The 17,553-nt window shown below is 39.6% G+C and overlaps 1 protein-coding gene across 2 annotated transcripts in view; it reads left to right on the forward strand.

Moving 5' to 3' along the window:
* The window catches only part of TESPA1 (thymocyte expressed, positive selection associated 1), a 276,752-nt gene that overhangs the window by 145,740 nt on the left and 113,459 nt on the right, over window positions 1-17,553 (forward strand). The window contains exon 1 of one of the 2 annotated variants that reach the window (XM_081595310.1): window positions 16,206-16,521. The exons of the other annotated variant lie outside the window; for it this stretch is intronic. The gene's annotated coding sequence lies outside the window, so the exon portion shown is untranslated. Of the gene's footprint in view, window positions 1-16,205; window positions 16,522-17,553 lie in introns of those variants that run through there. 2 annotated transcript variants of the gene reach the window in all.

Below are 17,553 nucleotides of genomic sequence, written 5' to 3' on the forward strand. Positions count from 1 at the left end.
GGTCTTAGAATGAGAAAGGTGAAAGCCAAATGGAATTTAAGTACAGCAAAGATAATATCACCAGTGAGTAGGAGTCATCCCCGATGACCTGGGAGAATATAGCAGGAGGCAACCTGGTACCCTTAGTCATCTCTGTTGCAACTATTTCAAATAATTGCAGCATGAATTGGGTGCAAAGTTCCCTCTGAGAGAGACTAAAAATAAAGTCAATTATGGGGTGATAGTGCCAAGTTCCAAGTCCATCCCACGAGGGCCATATAGGAAAGAAACAGAAGAAAGAATATTATCTACTCATCCAACTCATCTTGAACTCCCAATTTAAGGACTGAACCCATGTCTCCTGTGTCACCTGCAGTAACAGGTGGATTCTTTACCACTGAGCCACCAGGGAAGCCCATTCTCTAGGTTCATTTCCCTATCCTCTCCTAAGATCTTACTCTCTGCTGGATGCTTTCTATTTTTCATATTATATCATAAAACATATTACAGGCCATCTTATCAGTGCACTCATAACTAAAAAGAATAAACAAAAGTCAACTAACAAGCAAATCTATTTGAAAATAAGTGACAATCATTATCTCAAGGCTTTGTCACCTCTGGTAGACTGAGAACATGGTTCTAGCTGGGCCACAGGTTTGAGGGTCCAGATATCAGAATGTGCCTGTTACACTGAAATACAAGTAATGAAAGAGGTAATGACTTGAAGGAAATAAACATGTAGAACTGTAGCCATTTTTAGTATATTGTATACTTAATTTCAGTTATCAAAGACTTATAATGCTCAAGATAAAAGATGAAATGAAATGTTCCTTAGCCTACTTATAGGCTAGCTACTGCAAAATCTATGGAGACCAACCATAAAACATCACTGTCATATAACCTTCCATGACTGGGGTCATCAACTAGGCAACTCTGCTGATCTTGGCTATGCAGTCTTGATTGCTGGCTGGTTGAGGATAGCCAGGACATGGAAGCAACCTAAATGTCCATCGGCAGATGAATGGATGAAAATGTGGTACGTATGTACAATAGAACATTACTCACCCACTGAAAAGAATGAAATAATGCCATTTGCAGCAACACAGATGGACCTAGAGATTATCATACTGAGTGAAGTAAAACAAACAGAAAGAGAAATATCATACAATATCCATTATATGTGGAATCTAAAAGGAAATGATACAAATGAACTTATTTACAAAACAGAAACAGACTCACAGACTTAGAGAATGAACTTATGGTTACCAGGAGGAAGGGTGGAGAGAAGGGACAGTTAGGGAATTTGAAATGGACATGTACACACTGCTATATTTAAAATGGATAATCAACAAGGACCTATTGTATAGCACAGGGAATTCTGCTCAGTGTTATGTAGCAGCCTGGAGGGAGAGGAGCTTAAGGGAGAATGGATACATGTATATATATGGCTGAGTAGCTTTGCTGTGCACCTGAAACTATCACAGCACTATTAATCAGCTATAATCCAATATAAAATAAAAAGTTTTTTAAAAGATATTGAAATAATAAGAAAATTCTTATTATTGCTATTCCAAGTGGGTTCCTTATTCTTCTATGTAAACCCAGATTTCTACCTGGCATCATTTGCCTTTTGTCAAAAAGATTTCCTTTAACATTTCTTATAGGATGGGTCTACTGGTGATAAAGTCTTTGAGCAGTTCCACTTTTGAAAAGGTTTTCAGTTCACTTTAAAAAAAAAAAAATCGTTCACCATCACCACGATGAAACAATTAGACAAATCCAGAATGGGTCATTTTACACAAAAAAATGAGCCTGGCTCCTGCAACAAATCATATCATGAAAGTATTTCAACTGTTTGAGATTAAAAAAAAATAACTGACATACAATCAAATGCAATGAGTGTTCCTTGATTGACTCTTGGTTTTAACAAGCCAGTCACAAAATACGTATTTTGGGAAGTCGGGGATTTTTACTTTAAGAAGAATATTAAATGACATAATGAATTATCAGTAACCTGTTAAGCATGTAATGAATTGGTAATGTAAGGAAAACACTCCATTTTTGGAGAAGTCTGTTAAGTACAAGGAATGAAGTATAATTGTGCTTCTCATCCTGTACGATAAAATATTGCAAAATATTGCTATATGATGAAAATAATGCAAAATATTGCTATATGATGAAAATAATGCAAAATATTGCATTAAAGTAGTGAGTACATAGAAGTGGATTTTACTATTTTTCTGTTTTATTATAGTCTATATATTTTGAAATTTTTATAATAAACATCTTGTTTTTTAAAGACCTATAAGAGAGAAAATTAAAATTTCTTCCTTTAGACAAAAATAATGAATTGACACCTGGAACTGTTACAGCCATAATGTGACCATAAATGGTATTACTGACCTGCTGAGGATGGCAGAGCAGAAAATAGAGAGGAACTTGTGTCTTTGATGAAGTCCTCATGCCAGTGAACCACCCCTGGAATCAAGGTGTCTCCAGCAACCCTGTAATGTGAAATAATAGACCTCTTAAGGCTTAAGCTATTTTCAGTGAGTCTTTAGTTACTTGCTGCTAAATGCATCTTATTCAATTCAGTACATATGACATTATTGAAAAAAAAAGATGGGAAAGAGTGATTTGAGCCTATAATCTAACAAAAATAAGACTGCTTGGAGATAACTAAAGTGCTAACAAAGTTGAAACGAGAATCAATCAGTGAAATTGCCAAAAGGGTAAACTCTCCTGCTAATAAGTGAGAGCAGCATAAATTGGGGGATCCATACAAGATCTGAAATAGTACACACACACAAACACACATACACACACACACAAATGCACATGCATGCACAACATTTACATTTTACGTATCAAGCCTACTCAGAATGCTCCCCTGTTTACCTTTAAAACTATTAAATATAAAATAAGCTGTAAGGATGTATCTCACAACACGAGGAATGTAGAAAATACTTTATAATAACTATAAATAGAGTATAACCTTTAAAAATTGTGAATCACTATACTGTACACCTATAATTTAAATAATATACATCAAGTATGATGGCTCAGATGGTAAAGAATCTGCCTGCAATGCAGGAGACCCAGGTTCATTCTCTGGATAGGGAAGATCCCCTGGAGAAGGCAATAGCAACCCACTCCAGTATTCTTGCCTGGGAAATCCCATGGACAGAGGAGCTACAGTTTATGGGGTGGCAAAGTGTTGGACACAACTGAGTGACTAAGCACACACATACATCAACTATACTTCAATAAGGAAAATTAAAAATGACAATTTTCAAAGGAGTGTGGTAGGCAGTTCCTAACAGCTGAACATGGAACACTGATCTGGATTTCTAGACAAGTCAGCTACCTGTTAAGGACTCTCTGTACTAGCCTCATCGGGGCAAGTTTGCACACACACCTCCTTTCTCTCCCCCACTACCTGAGCCATAAGCCAAATTCTTCTCAGTTAAAAAAAAAAAGACTTAAAGATATCTACATGTTAAGAGGATCTCCTTGAAGCCCAACCAGGAAGAAACATGAATTTGATTATTAGTTTAGAAATCTACAGCTGTGAGTTCTTTACTTAGTAAATGGGCTTTCAAAATCAGGATTAGGTTTCTATCTGGAAGACAATGATGAGTTATCAAATTTGACTATATTTAATTTTTTTTAATCTGTATAACAAAATAGACTACAAGCAATATTTACAAAACAACCCAAAGGCTGGAGCAAAATACATGTAGTACCCACAGCCTCCAAAGTGTTACTATTCAACACACAATTATTTCATATAAATTTATAAGAAAAATTATTTTTTAAAAAAACAACTAAATATATAGTTGGGCTAATGATAAATTTATATAAGAGAAAACTCAAATAAAAATTTTAAATTGCTCTCAAAATCACTAATAATCATATAAATGTTAAAATCCTTACTTTTTCACACTCTTCAAACTGACAAATGAGAGAAAAGAAAAATGGACATTCTTATACCTGAAGTATAAACTGGCAAAACCTATTTGGAAAGTAATTTATAAATATGTAGCAAAGTACAAAATATTTATATATCACAGGACACAGCAATTCCATTTCTAGGCATACACTCCAAATAAGCCTTTAGACGTGCATAGCAGACATCCACACATTTTCATTTTTAATGAAAAAATAAATCTCTAATCAATATGATATTAGATGGGCAATTTATTGATCTATATGCTATAAATTTTCTAAATGAATAAACAGGATATGTATACATATATGTATATATATCAGGATATGTACCTCTTGCCAGCATAACGCTAATTAATGAAAAGAAGTTAAATCATATATGGAAGGGTATAATTTTTATAAACTATTAATTATACTAAATATAGTATGTGTTATCTATGGATCTAAACATAAATAGCAGACATAAAAATCTATGCATGAGAGACAGCATAAAATAACAGAAGTTTAAGATTATAGTGATGTAAGCATCACTTCATTGTTTAATTTTAAAAACAGAGCTTTGAAGCAAAAAATGGGAAACGTTAAATTTGCTAAATTGAGGTTGTTCCTATATGTCCATGTATTATACTGCTTTCAGTACTTTGCATACTGTTGAAGGATTTTAGTTGTTTTAAGAATTGAAATAGAGATAAGAAGAGGTTGACTCGCAAAGTAATGAGCACAGGCTTACTCTTTGTTCTGACTCCCTGGTCCCTGAGTGGCACGTGAACTCAGTTTTTTTCTTGCTCACTACCTCCCATCCCACGTGTGATACCAGTCAGAATAAGACCAGTCTTTGAAAAGACCCTGATGTTGGGAAAGATTGAGGGCAGGAGGAGAAGGGGACGACAGAAGATGAGATGGCTGGATGGCATCACCGACTCAATGGGCATGGGTTTGGGTAGACTCCGACAGTTGGTGATGGACAGGGAGGCCTGGCGTGCTGCGGTTCATGGGGTCGCAAAGAGTTGGACATGACTGAGCGGCTGAACTGAACTGAACCTCCCATCCCACGTGTGATACCAGTCAGAATAAGGTGACATCAGCCAATCCCAAATTCTACCTGCTGACCTAATCTCACACCCCAATACCTCTTATGTCTCTCTTTGGGTTATAGTTTGGAGGAATAATTTCACCACGTGTTTGGATGAACATTTAAGTGGCCAGTAGCTCTTCCAAACTCAAAAATCTCCCCACACATGTCCACCAACTGCCATTGACTAAAAACAGCCAGTTTTGCTCAAGATGCAGGGTTTTTTTTTAAAGACACAGTGACTTTTATACAGAGCAAAACATCTGAGGTGTCTTTTACTCTGAATGGGGATTGAAGGTCCAAAGACCAAGTCCAAGACTTGAAGAGGCATCTACACCATTCCATCTTCTCCAGAGCCCCACTTCAGCTTGATCAGACTTTGAAGAAGAGAGGCACAAGGTAAAAGTGATACAAGGAAATACATTTCAAAATATATTTCTATAAAGTACTTAGATCTGTACTTTAGTACCTGTATTTTTAAAGCAATGTTTGTAAAGTACCTGTTTGTAAAGATAAATGACAACACAAAAGACACTAGGCACATACTAAGTATACTAATATGTGAAGTGAAGTGAAAGTCGCTCATTCATGTCCGACCCTTTGCGACCCAAAGAGAGTTCTCCAGGCCAGAACGCTGGAGTGGGTAGCTTTTCCCTTCTCCAGGAGATCTTCCCAAACCAGGAATCAAACCGGGGTCTCCTGCATTGCAGATGGATTCTTTACCAACTGAGCTATGAGGGAAGCTCAAGAATACTGGAGTGGGTAGCTCCACTCCAAAGTATAGAGGTACATACTTAGTCTGTTTATTATTGGTCATATGATAGACTGATGAGGATGCTCACTTGTAGTAAGATACTGTCCTAGCAAATGTCTCTATATAAAGCGGCATGCGTGCATGGTACTGAGAAATGCATTTTCTAAAAACTACTAAGAAAAAATTTGGCTTGCGTGGATGACATAAATACCTTGTATTCCAAGTTTAAGAAATAACTGACTTAAATCTCATAAATTCATGAAATGCATTCAACTTTTTCATCAAAAAAACCAATTATGTGTATAGACGTGGTGCCCGATTACTTAAAGTCACTAGAAACAAGCTCAAGTATCAAGTATTGCATCCTAAAACATCCAAATAGTAAGCAAATATCTATTCCTTTAATAGAAACCAGTATTAAAATTCAGCATCAAATCAGACATTTTCCGAAGGAGTGCATGCAGAGAACCCAAGGTACCACTAGGTGGCAGCACGTCCCCACAATAGCACTGGTTCCTCACTGACTTGTTTATGCTCAGAAAGAAAACCTGTAGTGAGATGTCCCCATTAAATCCGAAGTGTTACCTTTAGGAAGAAATTCAGGATCAACTTAGCCCAAGTTTCCCTTCACCTTCCAAAAAAGAAACCTAATTTCTGAAAAGTTAACAAGCAGTTTTCCAAAGTCAAACAAGCAGTTCATGGACAGAACTGCAATCAGAACCTCATTTTCTAGCCCCCAGGGCACACTCCCTAGTCGTGTAAAAGTCTTTCAACATGCCCTTTCCCTACCCCAAAGCCTCCGGATGATGGTGGTTGCTAAGAGAAATGATGCTTTGGAATAAAACATGAAAACTAGGCAACAAGCAGCTTTTTCTTGGGCCGTGCTCCTCTTTCTCTAGTCTCAGTCCTGACCTACAGGTCTTCCTATTTTCTAATCCCTTCCCACAACAAAATGGGAGCAATTGGGGTATCAGTTTTTTTTTTTTTTTTGACAGGAACCTCATATGTTTACTTTAACTGCAAAATTAATGGATGTTGCCAAATTAAAGTAATATTAGACTATAAAATCTCACAACCTTGTAAAGCAACTATACTCCAATAAAAATTAGTAATAAAAAAAGAAACAGGTAAATCTTTAAGTTGACTTTACTAACGTTCTCCTTCAGGCTAAATGCAGTCAGGGAACTAATCTTCCGAGTTTGCCCAGGTCTGAGCAGAATGTCACATTTTTCCTATATGCCCTTTAGGGAAGCTCCCACACCAAGCTGGTTTATTTTACAACTCCGGTAAATCAAACCAGTTTTATGCTTCTTTCTAACAAAACCTAGTTATTTTCTTAAAACTTGAATGTGTGTAATAAGAGCTAACTTTTGCCAAATGCTTGCCAGTTTTCTGGGATTCTGCCATTTGACTCGTAATCACCTATTGAGAGAAAATCTTTCCTTGCTCTCATGCTTCAAACCAATGAATTAAGGTTTAAAGAAGGTAAGTGACTTACTCAAGATTATGAAATTAATAGTAGAGAAACTAGGTTTCAAGCCCAAATCTGTGGGTTCTTAGAGCCTGTGCCCTCATTCACTTCATGGTACCATTTCTCATCTAGACAGGATCTTGTTCTGTCTACAACTTCCTGCATTAGTGGAAATGTTCTATGTCTGCTCTGTCCTGTAGGGTAGCCCCTGGCAACATGGGGCTGTTGAACATTTGGAATATGGCTTATGTGACTAAGAAACAGAAATTTTATTTTACTTAATTTTAATTGATTTAAATATCTGCATGTGGCCAGTGGCTAACGTATGGGACAGCAGAAATCTAGGTGTGTGATATTCACATACAGGAAGACCTCACGGATGTTGCAGGCTTGGTTCCAGACCACCACAATATAAACTGAATATCACAATAAAGTGAGTCACATGAATTTTTTTGTTTTCCCGTGCATATAAAAGTTACTTGTACACTATAGCATAGTTGATTAAGTATGCAATAGTATCTTATCCAAAAAACAGTATACATACCTGAATTTTAAAATATTGCTAACAAAAAAAAATGCTAACAACATCTGAACCTCCAACAACTCGTAATCCTTTTACTGGTGGAGGGCTTTGCCTTGATGTTGATGGCTGCTGACTGATCAGGGTGGTGGTTGCTGAAGGTTGGGGTGACTATGGCAGTTGCTCACAATAAGACAACAATGAATTTCGCCACATCAATCGACTGTCCCTTTCACGAATGGTTTCTCTGTAGTATGTAATACTATTTGATGGTTTCATACCCACAGTAGAATTTCTTTCAATTTTGCAGTCAGTCTTCTCAAACCCTGTCACTGATTTATCAATTAAGTTTATGGTTTTATTCTAAATCCTTTGTTGTCACATCAGCAATCAAGTTCACCATCTTATATGGGTGCAATTCATGGTGCCCCAGAGCAATTACAATAGTAACATCAAAGATCACTGATCACAGATCACCAACAGCAAGTATAATAATAATGGGAAAGTTTGAAATATTTCAAGAATTATCTAAATGTGACACAGAGACACGAAGTGAACAAACGCTGCTGGAAAAATGGCTCCATTAGACCTGCTCCATTCAGGGTTGCCACAAACCATCAATTTGTATAAACGGCAGTATTTGCAAAGTAGAATAAAAGGAAGTGCAATAAGACAAAGCGTACCTGTTGCATAATAAAAAGAGAAAGAACATTAGAATCGACTACCAGCTGTGTGAACTGGCATTTTAGCTTTAAATCTCTAATATTCAGTTGACTCCTGTATAAAGTGAGGATGATTATAACTATACCAGACAGTTGTTATGTTTTAATTAGATACATAAACTATTTTGAACAAATAATCACTAAACATGTTTCATCTGCCCCTTAAAGTATTTAGGCAGGAAATTGCATAAGTGCCACTTAGCACTTCTTCCAATATATGACAATTCACATCAAAAAATTTTTCAGTGTCTCTCTCCAGTTTGGGTTCTTTCACCATATTCTCTCTCAAAATTATTGTTAGGTTTAAACTTTGAATGACAAATGTAAAGCACCCCACAGTTATCTCAGTGATATGGTTTCTTTTCCCCCTTACCTCCCTTAAGACTTGGAATAATTTGTCTTTTAAACCCCGCTAGACATCTAGCTGGAATCAAGATTGCCGGGAGAAATATCAATAACCTCAGATATGCAGATGACACCATGTTTAAGGCAGAAAGTGAAGAAGAGCTAAAGAGCCTCTTGATGAAAGTGAAAGAGGAGAGTGAAAAAGTTGGCTTAAAGCTCAACGTTCAGAAAACTAAGATCATGACATCTGGTCCCATCACTTCATGGGAAATAGATGGGGAAACAGTGGAAACAGTGTCAGACTTTGTTTTTTTGGGCTCCAAAATCACTGCTGATGGTGATTGCAGCCATGAAATTAAAAGACGCTTGCTCTTTGGAAGGAAGGTTATGACCAACCTAGATAGCATATTTAAAAGCAGAGACATTGCTTTGCCAACAAAAGTCCGTCTAGTCAAGGCTATGGTTTTTCCAGTGGTCTTGTATGGATGTGAGAGTTGGACGGTGAAGAAAGCTGAGTGCCAAAGAATTGATGCTTTTGAACTGTGGTGTTGGAGAAGACTCTTGAGAGTCCCTTGGACTGCAAGAATATCCAACCAGTCCATCCTAAAGGAGCTCAGTCCTGGGTGTTCATTGGAAGGACTGATGTTGAAGCTGAAACTCCAATACTTTGGCCACCTCATGCGAAGAGTTGACTCATTGGAAAAGACCCTGATGCTGGGAAGGATTGGGGGCGGGAGGAGAAGGGGACAACAGAGGATGAGATGGTTGGATGGCATCACCGACTCGATGGACATGGGTTTGGGTAAACTCCTGGAGTTGGTGATGGACAGGGAGGCCTGGCGTGCTGCAATTCATGGGGTCGCAAAGAGTCGGACACGACTGAGCGACTGAACTGAACTGAACTGAAACATCCTTGGTGAAGAGGGTGGGAAAAGATGGGAGGAATATCCTATTTCTATTGCTCTGAGTTCAAAGGATAACTGAATTCTCACTTCGGGCTCAGGCATGTTCAAGAAACAAGTGCCATTCTATCTATACCGTTGTTTGATATGTGAGTACAGTCATCCCTCTGTATCCACAAGGAGTTGGTTGTCAGACCCCTCTGGATACCAAAATCTACAGATGCTCAAGTCCCTTATATAAAATGGCATACTATTTGCATATAACTTATACCCATCCTCCCATATACTTTAAATCATCTCTAGACTACTTATGGCAGCCCACTCCAATACTCTTGGCTGGAAAATCCCATAGAGGAGGAGCCTGGTAGGCTACAGTCCATGGGATCACAAAGAGTTGGACACGACTGAGTGAATTCAATTTCACTAGACTACTTATAATACCTGTATGCATGCTAAGTCACTTTAGTCGTGTCCAACTCTGTGCAAGCCCTTGGACTATATGTAGCCTTCCAACTGTCCATGGAATCCTCCAGGCAAGAGTACTGGAGTGGGTTGCCACTTCCTCCTGCAGGGGATCTTCCCAACCCAGGGATCGAACCTGAGTCTCTTACATCTACTGCATTGGCAGGCGGGTTCTTTACTACTAGCACCACCTGGGAAGCCCTTGCAATGTAAATGCTACAGAAATAGTTGCCAGTGTGGAGTAAACTCAAGTTTTGGTTTTGGGAACTTTCTGGAATTTTTTGGAATATCTTTGATCTGCAGTTGTTTGAATCCATGGATGCAGAACCCTAAGATACAGAGTGCCAGCTGTGTATATTGGAATGATTGAAAACCAGTGCTGCTGCTGCTGCTAAGTCGCTTCAGTCGTGTCCGACTCTGTGCGACCCCATAGATGGCAGCCTACCAGGCTCCTCCATCACTGGGATTCTCCAGGCAAGAACACTGGAGTGGGTTGCCATTTCCTTCTCCAATGCTTGAAAGTGAAAAGTGAAAGTTAAGTTGCTCAGTCGTGTCTGTGATGAGTCTAACTTCATTTTGACTCTGATTTCTTCTGTGGTCATTTTTCATGTTGTACCTCAGATTTCCCATCTAGGAAATGGGCAGAGTCACCTTAATCATCCACCTTAAATCATCTTCAGAATACTGGAGTGGATTGCCATTTCCTCCTCCAGGGAATCTCTGACCCAGGGATCCAACTCTTGTCTCTCTTAAGTCTCCTGCATTGGTAGGAGTGTTCCTTACCATTAGTGCTACCTGGGAAGCCCTATATTAAATTAAGATCCTTAATTGTATAAATCCTATTAGTATAACTTACATTTTCATATTAATCATCTCTCATGACCATCTACCATAGCATTATACATGATAAAAGTTGTATCTTTTGTAAAACATTTTCATAAACTATAAAGCACTCAGTGTCACAAAAGTGTCACAAAAGTAATATGATTGGTCCTTTGGAAGAATGTGCCTGAAGGAAGTGTTATAAAACACTGGACTCAGCCTAGTAAGGGTGAGATGGATGATTGGTCTCCTGGTGTCACTCCTTCCTGTTCTGTCTCCCAGCATCTTAAAGAGAGAATTAAGGAACACAGCTCTTCCAAGCTACTGTTCTTCTCTGCTGCCACTAGGTGGACACCCCGTCTGATCCCGACCGAGGTGCTGGTATAATAGGTTTAGAAAGTTGAGGATTTCCAGAATTAATGGCCCCAGAGGGCGGGGCTCTCCCCGAGGCTGCCCGTGAGTGAGCAGCCTGGTGATTAGGCCCTGAGATTTAATCACTTGCTCAAAGAAAACTGGAGATAAAATCATAGTGGACCCCGTCATATCCATACTCTGGTCGTTCCTGCCACTTCAGGGCCTTGGCCCAGGTGTTCAAATCTCAGTGGCTCCTTAGCCTCCTACCAGCCCTGAAAGTTCAGTGTTCTAGAACTCTAGGCTCACAGCTCAGGTGTCAGGTTAGGGCCTTAACCCTGGGCCAGAGGGAGGTGTTGACCCCTCCCCAGAACCTGGTGAATTAGAAAAAAGATCCTGTCTGAAGGTGCAGAGAGAGTCTAACCAGGAAGAGACGGCAGGGACAGAGCGATCTGTGCTGAGATTTCTGAAGATGGTAGAGAAAGTGGAAAATTTAAGTCTTTACCCAAGGAAGAAGCTTTGGATTTTGTATGTGTTTCCTTAGTCCAAATATGCCAAAACCTCTCTATGAAACAACACTTGATATTTATATCCCCTTTGGTCTTTTCTTCTACCTCTTAAGAAGACCTGACACATGCTCTTCTCAGATTCCCCTCGGTAACTCCTTCCTAAACTGTTGCTGCTACTGAGCCATCTGTCACCCCCCAGCGTCTGCAGCCCCCTCCGGAAAGCTGAGTCTCAGCAAGCTGTGACCCAGGCCCGGGTCAGTCACAGGAGGCTGCAGTCACAGCAGGGTTTCTGCTAACTGGGGAGGCAACAGAGGGGGGAAAGAGGCTCGATTTGAACTTCTCAAAGTAAAGAAGACTCGAGACATTTGCTTTTAATTCAAATAAATATTTATGAGACAGATTCTGTAAGACACCCTTTTTAAAGGCTAGTCCCTGCCCTCCAACAATCAAAGAACGCCCTTAATGAAGCAGTTAGGAAGGATTGTAGAATCTGTAACACTTTGTCAATCAATCAGTCATACGTGTTAAAGACCATTGAATCAAACCCCTTTAACTATACATTGAATAAATAGAGATCCAAAGTTGGAAGATGCAAAGGTATATAGTGTGTGTGTGTGTGCATGTGTGTGTGCGCGCACATGTTTGTGTGAATTTCAGTATCTTTGCATCTTCCAACTTTATATATATAGGCTTTCCAGGTGGCTCTAGTGGTAAAGAACCCGCCTGCCAATGCAGGAGACATAAGAGACAGGGGTTCAATCCCTGCATTGGGAAGATCCCCTGGAGGAGGGCATGGCAACCCACTCCAGTATTCTTGCCTGGAGAATCCCATGGACAAAGGAGCCTGGAGGGCGACAATCCATAAGGTTGCAAAGAGTCAGACAAAACTGAAGCAATTTAGCACACACGTGCACACACAAACACACATACACATACATATATAACTTAAAATGTGTATTACCTCTTCTCTAATTAGTAGGAGAGAGAATATATTTTTCTATATAGGGATCCGGAGGGTCGGAGATGGGGGTGAGGATAAGGGGAGGTCACCCAATACCCCAACGAGGGCCTGGACTACAGTTGTGAAATTGATATGTGGTTTTTAAAAAGTTACTACAAAAAATTATATGTGAAACGAATCGCCAGTCCAGGTTCAAGGCATGATACAGGGTGCTCGGGGCTGGTGCACCGGGATGACCCGGAGGGATGGGATGAGGAGGGAGGTGGGAGGGGGGTTCTGGAAGGGAAACACATGTACACCCATGGTGGATTCATGTCAATGTATGGCAAAACAAATACAATATTGTAAAGTTAAAAAAATAGATAAATAAACTAATTTAAATTAAAAAAAAGAAAAAAATTTAAAAAAACCCTGCAAATAACATCAATGAGGTAAGAACTATCCTGAAGATTTAAATGAAGGCGCCAAATCCCATCTGACTGATTTCAAGAAATCGGCAAAAATGGGATTGTCTCAGAAGTGAAGGAGGGGTAGATTATAAGAAATCCAAGCAGAAGTGCATGTAGGAGCAAAAGCACTGTCTAGGAAAGTCCAAAGCAGAGTCTGCACTAATAGAAAAAAAATTTTTGGTCTGTTTTAAAAAGTGTATAGAGTTTGTAATCAGAAATATTTGGGTAAATGATTAGGGTAATAGATTTAGGCTATTGGTGAAGGCTTTGAATGACAGACTGTTCTCAGTGTTACTACTTCATTGAATAAGAAATGGGGAATCTCATAATTTCTAAAAAAAAATAAAAAAAGGAGGTGTGCTGCTAATAAGATGCTGTCAAAAATAAACACTAGGCAAATGAAACAAAAGGAACAGGGTTATTCTGTGTCTAAGAAACAAATTTCTCAAATCAAATCAAATCAAAACCTCAGCTGTCTGAGTCTGTCCATTCACTTACCCTCTGATCCAACTCCCAACCCGCATCATCCACCCATATTGCCCCCTGGGGAGAACACCTGGGCCCTGAGCCTAGCTCAGCCTCTGATTTACACAAATGTCCGATTGGCAGGAATATTCCTGATTTCACAATATCAAAGTTTCTCTAACAAAATACATCAATTTGGAATTTAAAAAAATAGTTACACAGTAATTCATGTTTGTTCTCTTTGCAAAAATTTGGGATCCGTAGGTAGAAAGTAAGGGCCATAGACAAGGTGCAATTAATACAAATTTGAAAGTATAACAAAATGTCTAGGAGATACAGATATAAATATAGGTTAGATTAGATATAGATGGTTGTGAAGGAGTTCTAGTTTAGTTAGAAAGTAATGAAGGATTATCAAAAGTCAGTACCCATATGAAATCTAAAAATAATTGTCAAACCTGTAGATATTTTTATCTGCACAACATTAGCTTTCTGGCTCTTTGAACATCACTGAGTAACTAACCAATTTAAAAGAAAAAAAATGCTTTTATCCAGCTCTGTCCTACAGAACAAAAATAAGCAAATGACCTGCAGCCCTAGATGATGTTGTGTTTGCTTATAGAATTCTTGGTGTAATAGTAGAACAAATGAGGTGTCTCTTTATCCCACTTTATAATATCCTCACATCCTTAATATACTAACATTTAGGATAGCTGGATGTGAAGTTGCCTCTCTTGGTTTTTAGCACCCTAGAAATCTGAAGTTCTTTCCCCATCAGAAGTGTCTGTGATGTAAGCAAGCAATTCTGTTGCTCCTGCCTTACCCTTTTCTACCCTAAACCATTCTCTGTCCCTTTCTCTCAGACATATGTGAAGGGCTAGAAACTGCCTTCCCCAATCCCTGTCCTTTCTGGAAGAAAATGAATATAAGAGACTAGAGCTATTCCCTCTGGGGCTCCACATGCCTGATTTCCATAGGAAACAATCAACCGGACTCGGATCCGATTGTTTGGGTGTAGAGGCTGGGTGAGAGGGTGGTGGAGGTGGCCAGGAAGGGGGCTGCCCACCACTGTAATGAGAGCCAGGGCTGCAACCGGAATCTTGACAGATGGGGTATGAATACCAGACTGGCACCTTGAAAAGTTTCTCATGAGCACACAGAGGGACAGGAGAGGAGTCCAGGTCTAGGGACAGAACATCCATCAATGGGGCATCTCTGCCTCTAATCCACTCCTCATTCATCAATGAGGCCCTCAGTAATCTATGTCTCCCAAATCTGACTCAGAGAAAATATACCATACCATCCTAATAGACCACAAAAATCCCACCAGGATACGTTGGTTTGTTAAGCATACTTCTCCAAAATAAACCAATCCTAGAACCAGGATACCAGTCACTGACTTTGAATCCTGCCACTTCTCTGTGTAAAAATGCCAGTGTCTCCCTATCATTGGTAAGATCAAACACAAACACTTCAGAATGGCATTACTTAGTTATGGCTTATCTGAACTCATCCTTAACCAACCCCCTCCACACACACCAGCACCCACCAATACTGCTCACTGATCTCTTAGAACATCCCTTATTCCCAGTACACCTCAATTATTCTCAAGCTTGTCTTTTGCCCTGGCATCCCCACTACTTGGAATGCTTCTCTCTACTTTTATCCTTTAATGCATAACTTAATCATCTTTCTAACAGTCTCTGTCTTCTCTCTATACAAATTTCCTTTCCCTGTGTCATGTAGTACTTGATCAATACTTTCATAGTGGCAAACATCATATATTTTGTGGCAGTGTAATATCTGTCTCTGCCTAGGCATCAATGCCCTTGAAGAATGGATCAGCAACTTATGCTTTTTATCCCAACATGAAATCCTGGAGGGTGTGTGTGTGTGTGTGTGTGTATGTGTGTTCAGTCACTCAGTCGTGTCCAGCTCTTTGCAACCCCATGGACTGTAGCCTGCCAGGCTCTGCTGTGGAATTCTCCATGCAAGAATACTAGAGTGGGTTGCCATACCCTTCTCCAGGAGAGCTTCCTGACCCAGGGATCAAACCAGTGTCTCCTGCGTCTCCTGCATTGCAGGTGGATTCCTTACCACTGAACCAGCAGGGAAGCCTGAAGACACTTCTAAAATATGTCTGTGAGGACTTCCTTGATGGTCCTGTGGTTAAGCCTCTGTGCTTCTACTGCAGGGGATACAGTTTTTTTTTTAATTTATTTATTTTTTAATTGAAATATAAATTGCTTTACAGAAGTTTGTTGGTTTCTGTTTTACTTCCAACAACGTTGTCATTTCTAGTTCTTTGCTCTGTCTCTTTAAATTGTGTTTCTTTACCTTTTTGGTATGCCTTGCAATTTTTTCTTAATAACCAGATGTATCATAATGGGTAAATGGAACTGTTACAAATAGACCTTTTGTGATGTGGTTGTGAGGTGCATGAAGAGGAAAAGCCTCTATAGTCCTAAAATCCAGGTCTCCATCTTCTTAGGAGCCTGTGCCTCTGGCCTGTGAACGTCACATGAACTTCTCCATTTTCTCCTCTCCACCTTAGGTGACACAACAGCTAGAGATGGCTGACATGGGGCATTTCCCACCACTAGTCAGTTAGGCTCTGGTGAACTTGTTTGTGCAGAAGGCAGGCCTTGTTAAGGATAGAGTGCTCCGAAGTATTTCAAAACTACGTGATACATATATACAATGGTATTATTACTCAGCCATAAGAAAGGAACAAAACTGAGTCTTTTGTAGAGATGTGAACGGACCTACAGGCTGTCATACGGAGCAAAGTAAGTTGAAAAGAGAAAAAAATATCGTATGTTAACACATATATGTAGAATCTAGAAAAATGGTACAGATGAACCTATTTCCAGGGCAGGAATAGACACGCAGATGTAGAGAACAGACATGTGGTCACAGGGTGGGAAGGAGAGGGTGCGATGAATTTGGAGATAGGACTTAACATAAATACACTACCATGTGTAAAATAGATAGCTAGTGGGAACTTGCTGTATATATAGAACAGGGAGCTCAGCTCAGTGCTCTGATGACCTGGATGGGTGGGATGGGGAGGGGGGGTGGGAGGAAGGTCCCAGAGGGAGAGGATATATGTATACATACAGCTGATTCACTTCGTTGTACAGCAGAAACTAACACAACATTGTATAGCAATTATACGCCAATTAAAAAACAAAAACAAAAAACTGTTTCTTTCCCTCCAACTGCCTGAAGCACCCAGTGATTTTTCTGTTATTTGCTGTGAGAATCTGGTTGAGTTCCCACAGGTAAATCACAAAACTGTGCTTTCCTGCTCCTCGTAATGGGATCCTCTGGAGTTTTTAACTCTCAGAGGTGTCCGCACTGAGCCCCCAGCAAGTCATCATTTACAGCACAGGTGCCTCGCCTTTAGCAGTGTCACTTGTGAGCCTCTGCTCTGGTGAATTGGATCACCTGTGTTCTCCTGTCTGTCTCTTCAATCTCCAGGATATTGGTTTGCCTTGTGTCCTCCCCTCTGTTGTGAATCCAAGAAGAGTTGTTGGTTTTTCAGTCTTCTCAGCTTTTACTTGCTAGGACAGAATGGGAACTTTCAAGCCCCTTACATGTGGAACCAGAAACTAGAATTCTGTCTATGAGCTTGCAGTTTGGGATTTCAGCCATTTCTTTAGATTATTGATGTCTTTGGGCCATAAACTCTGTTTTGTTCTCCTTCTTTTATATTCCCTTTGTCTCCGTGCCTAGTCTACAAAGCGTAAGACAATTTAAGAAATATTTTTGCTTACAGACTGCTATTTGGTTGGTGCCGGCTTCCCTGATAGCTCAGT

This window comes from Giraffa tippelskirchi, chromosome 4 (assembly GCF_054371585.1).
Source record: "Giraffa tippelskirchi isolate mGirTip1 chromosome 4, T2T-mGirTip1v1.2.pri, whole genome shotgun sequence".
Taxonomy (NCBI): domain Eukaryota; kingdom Metazoa; phylum Chordata; class Mammalia; order Artiodactyla; family Giraffidae; genus Giraffa; species Giraffa tippelskirchi.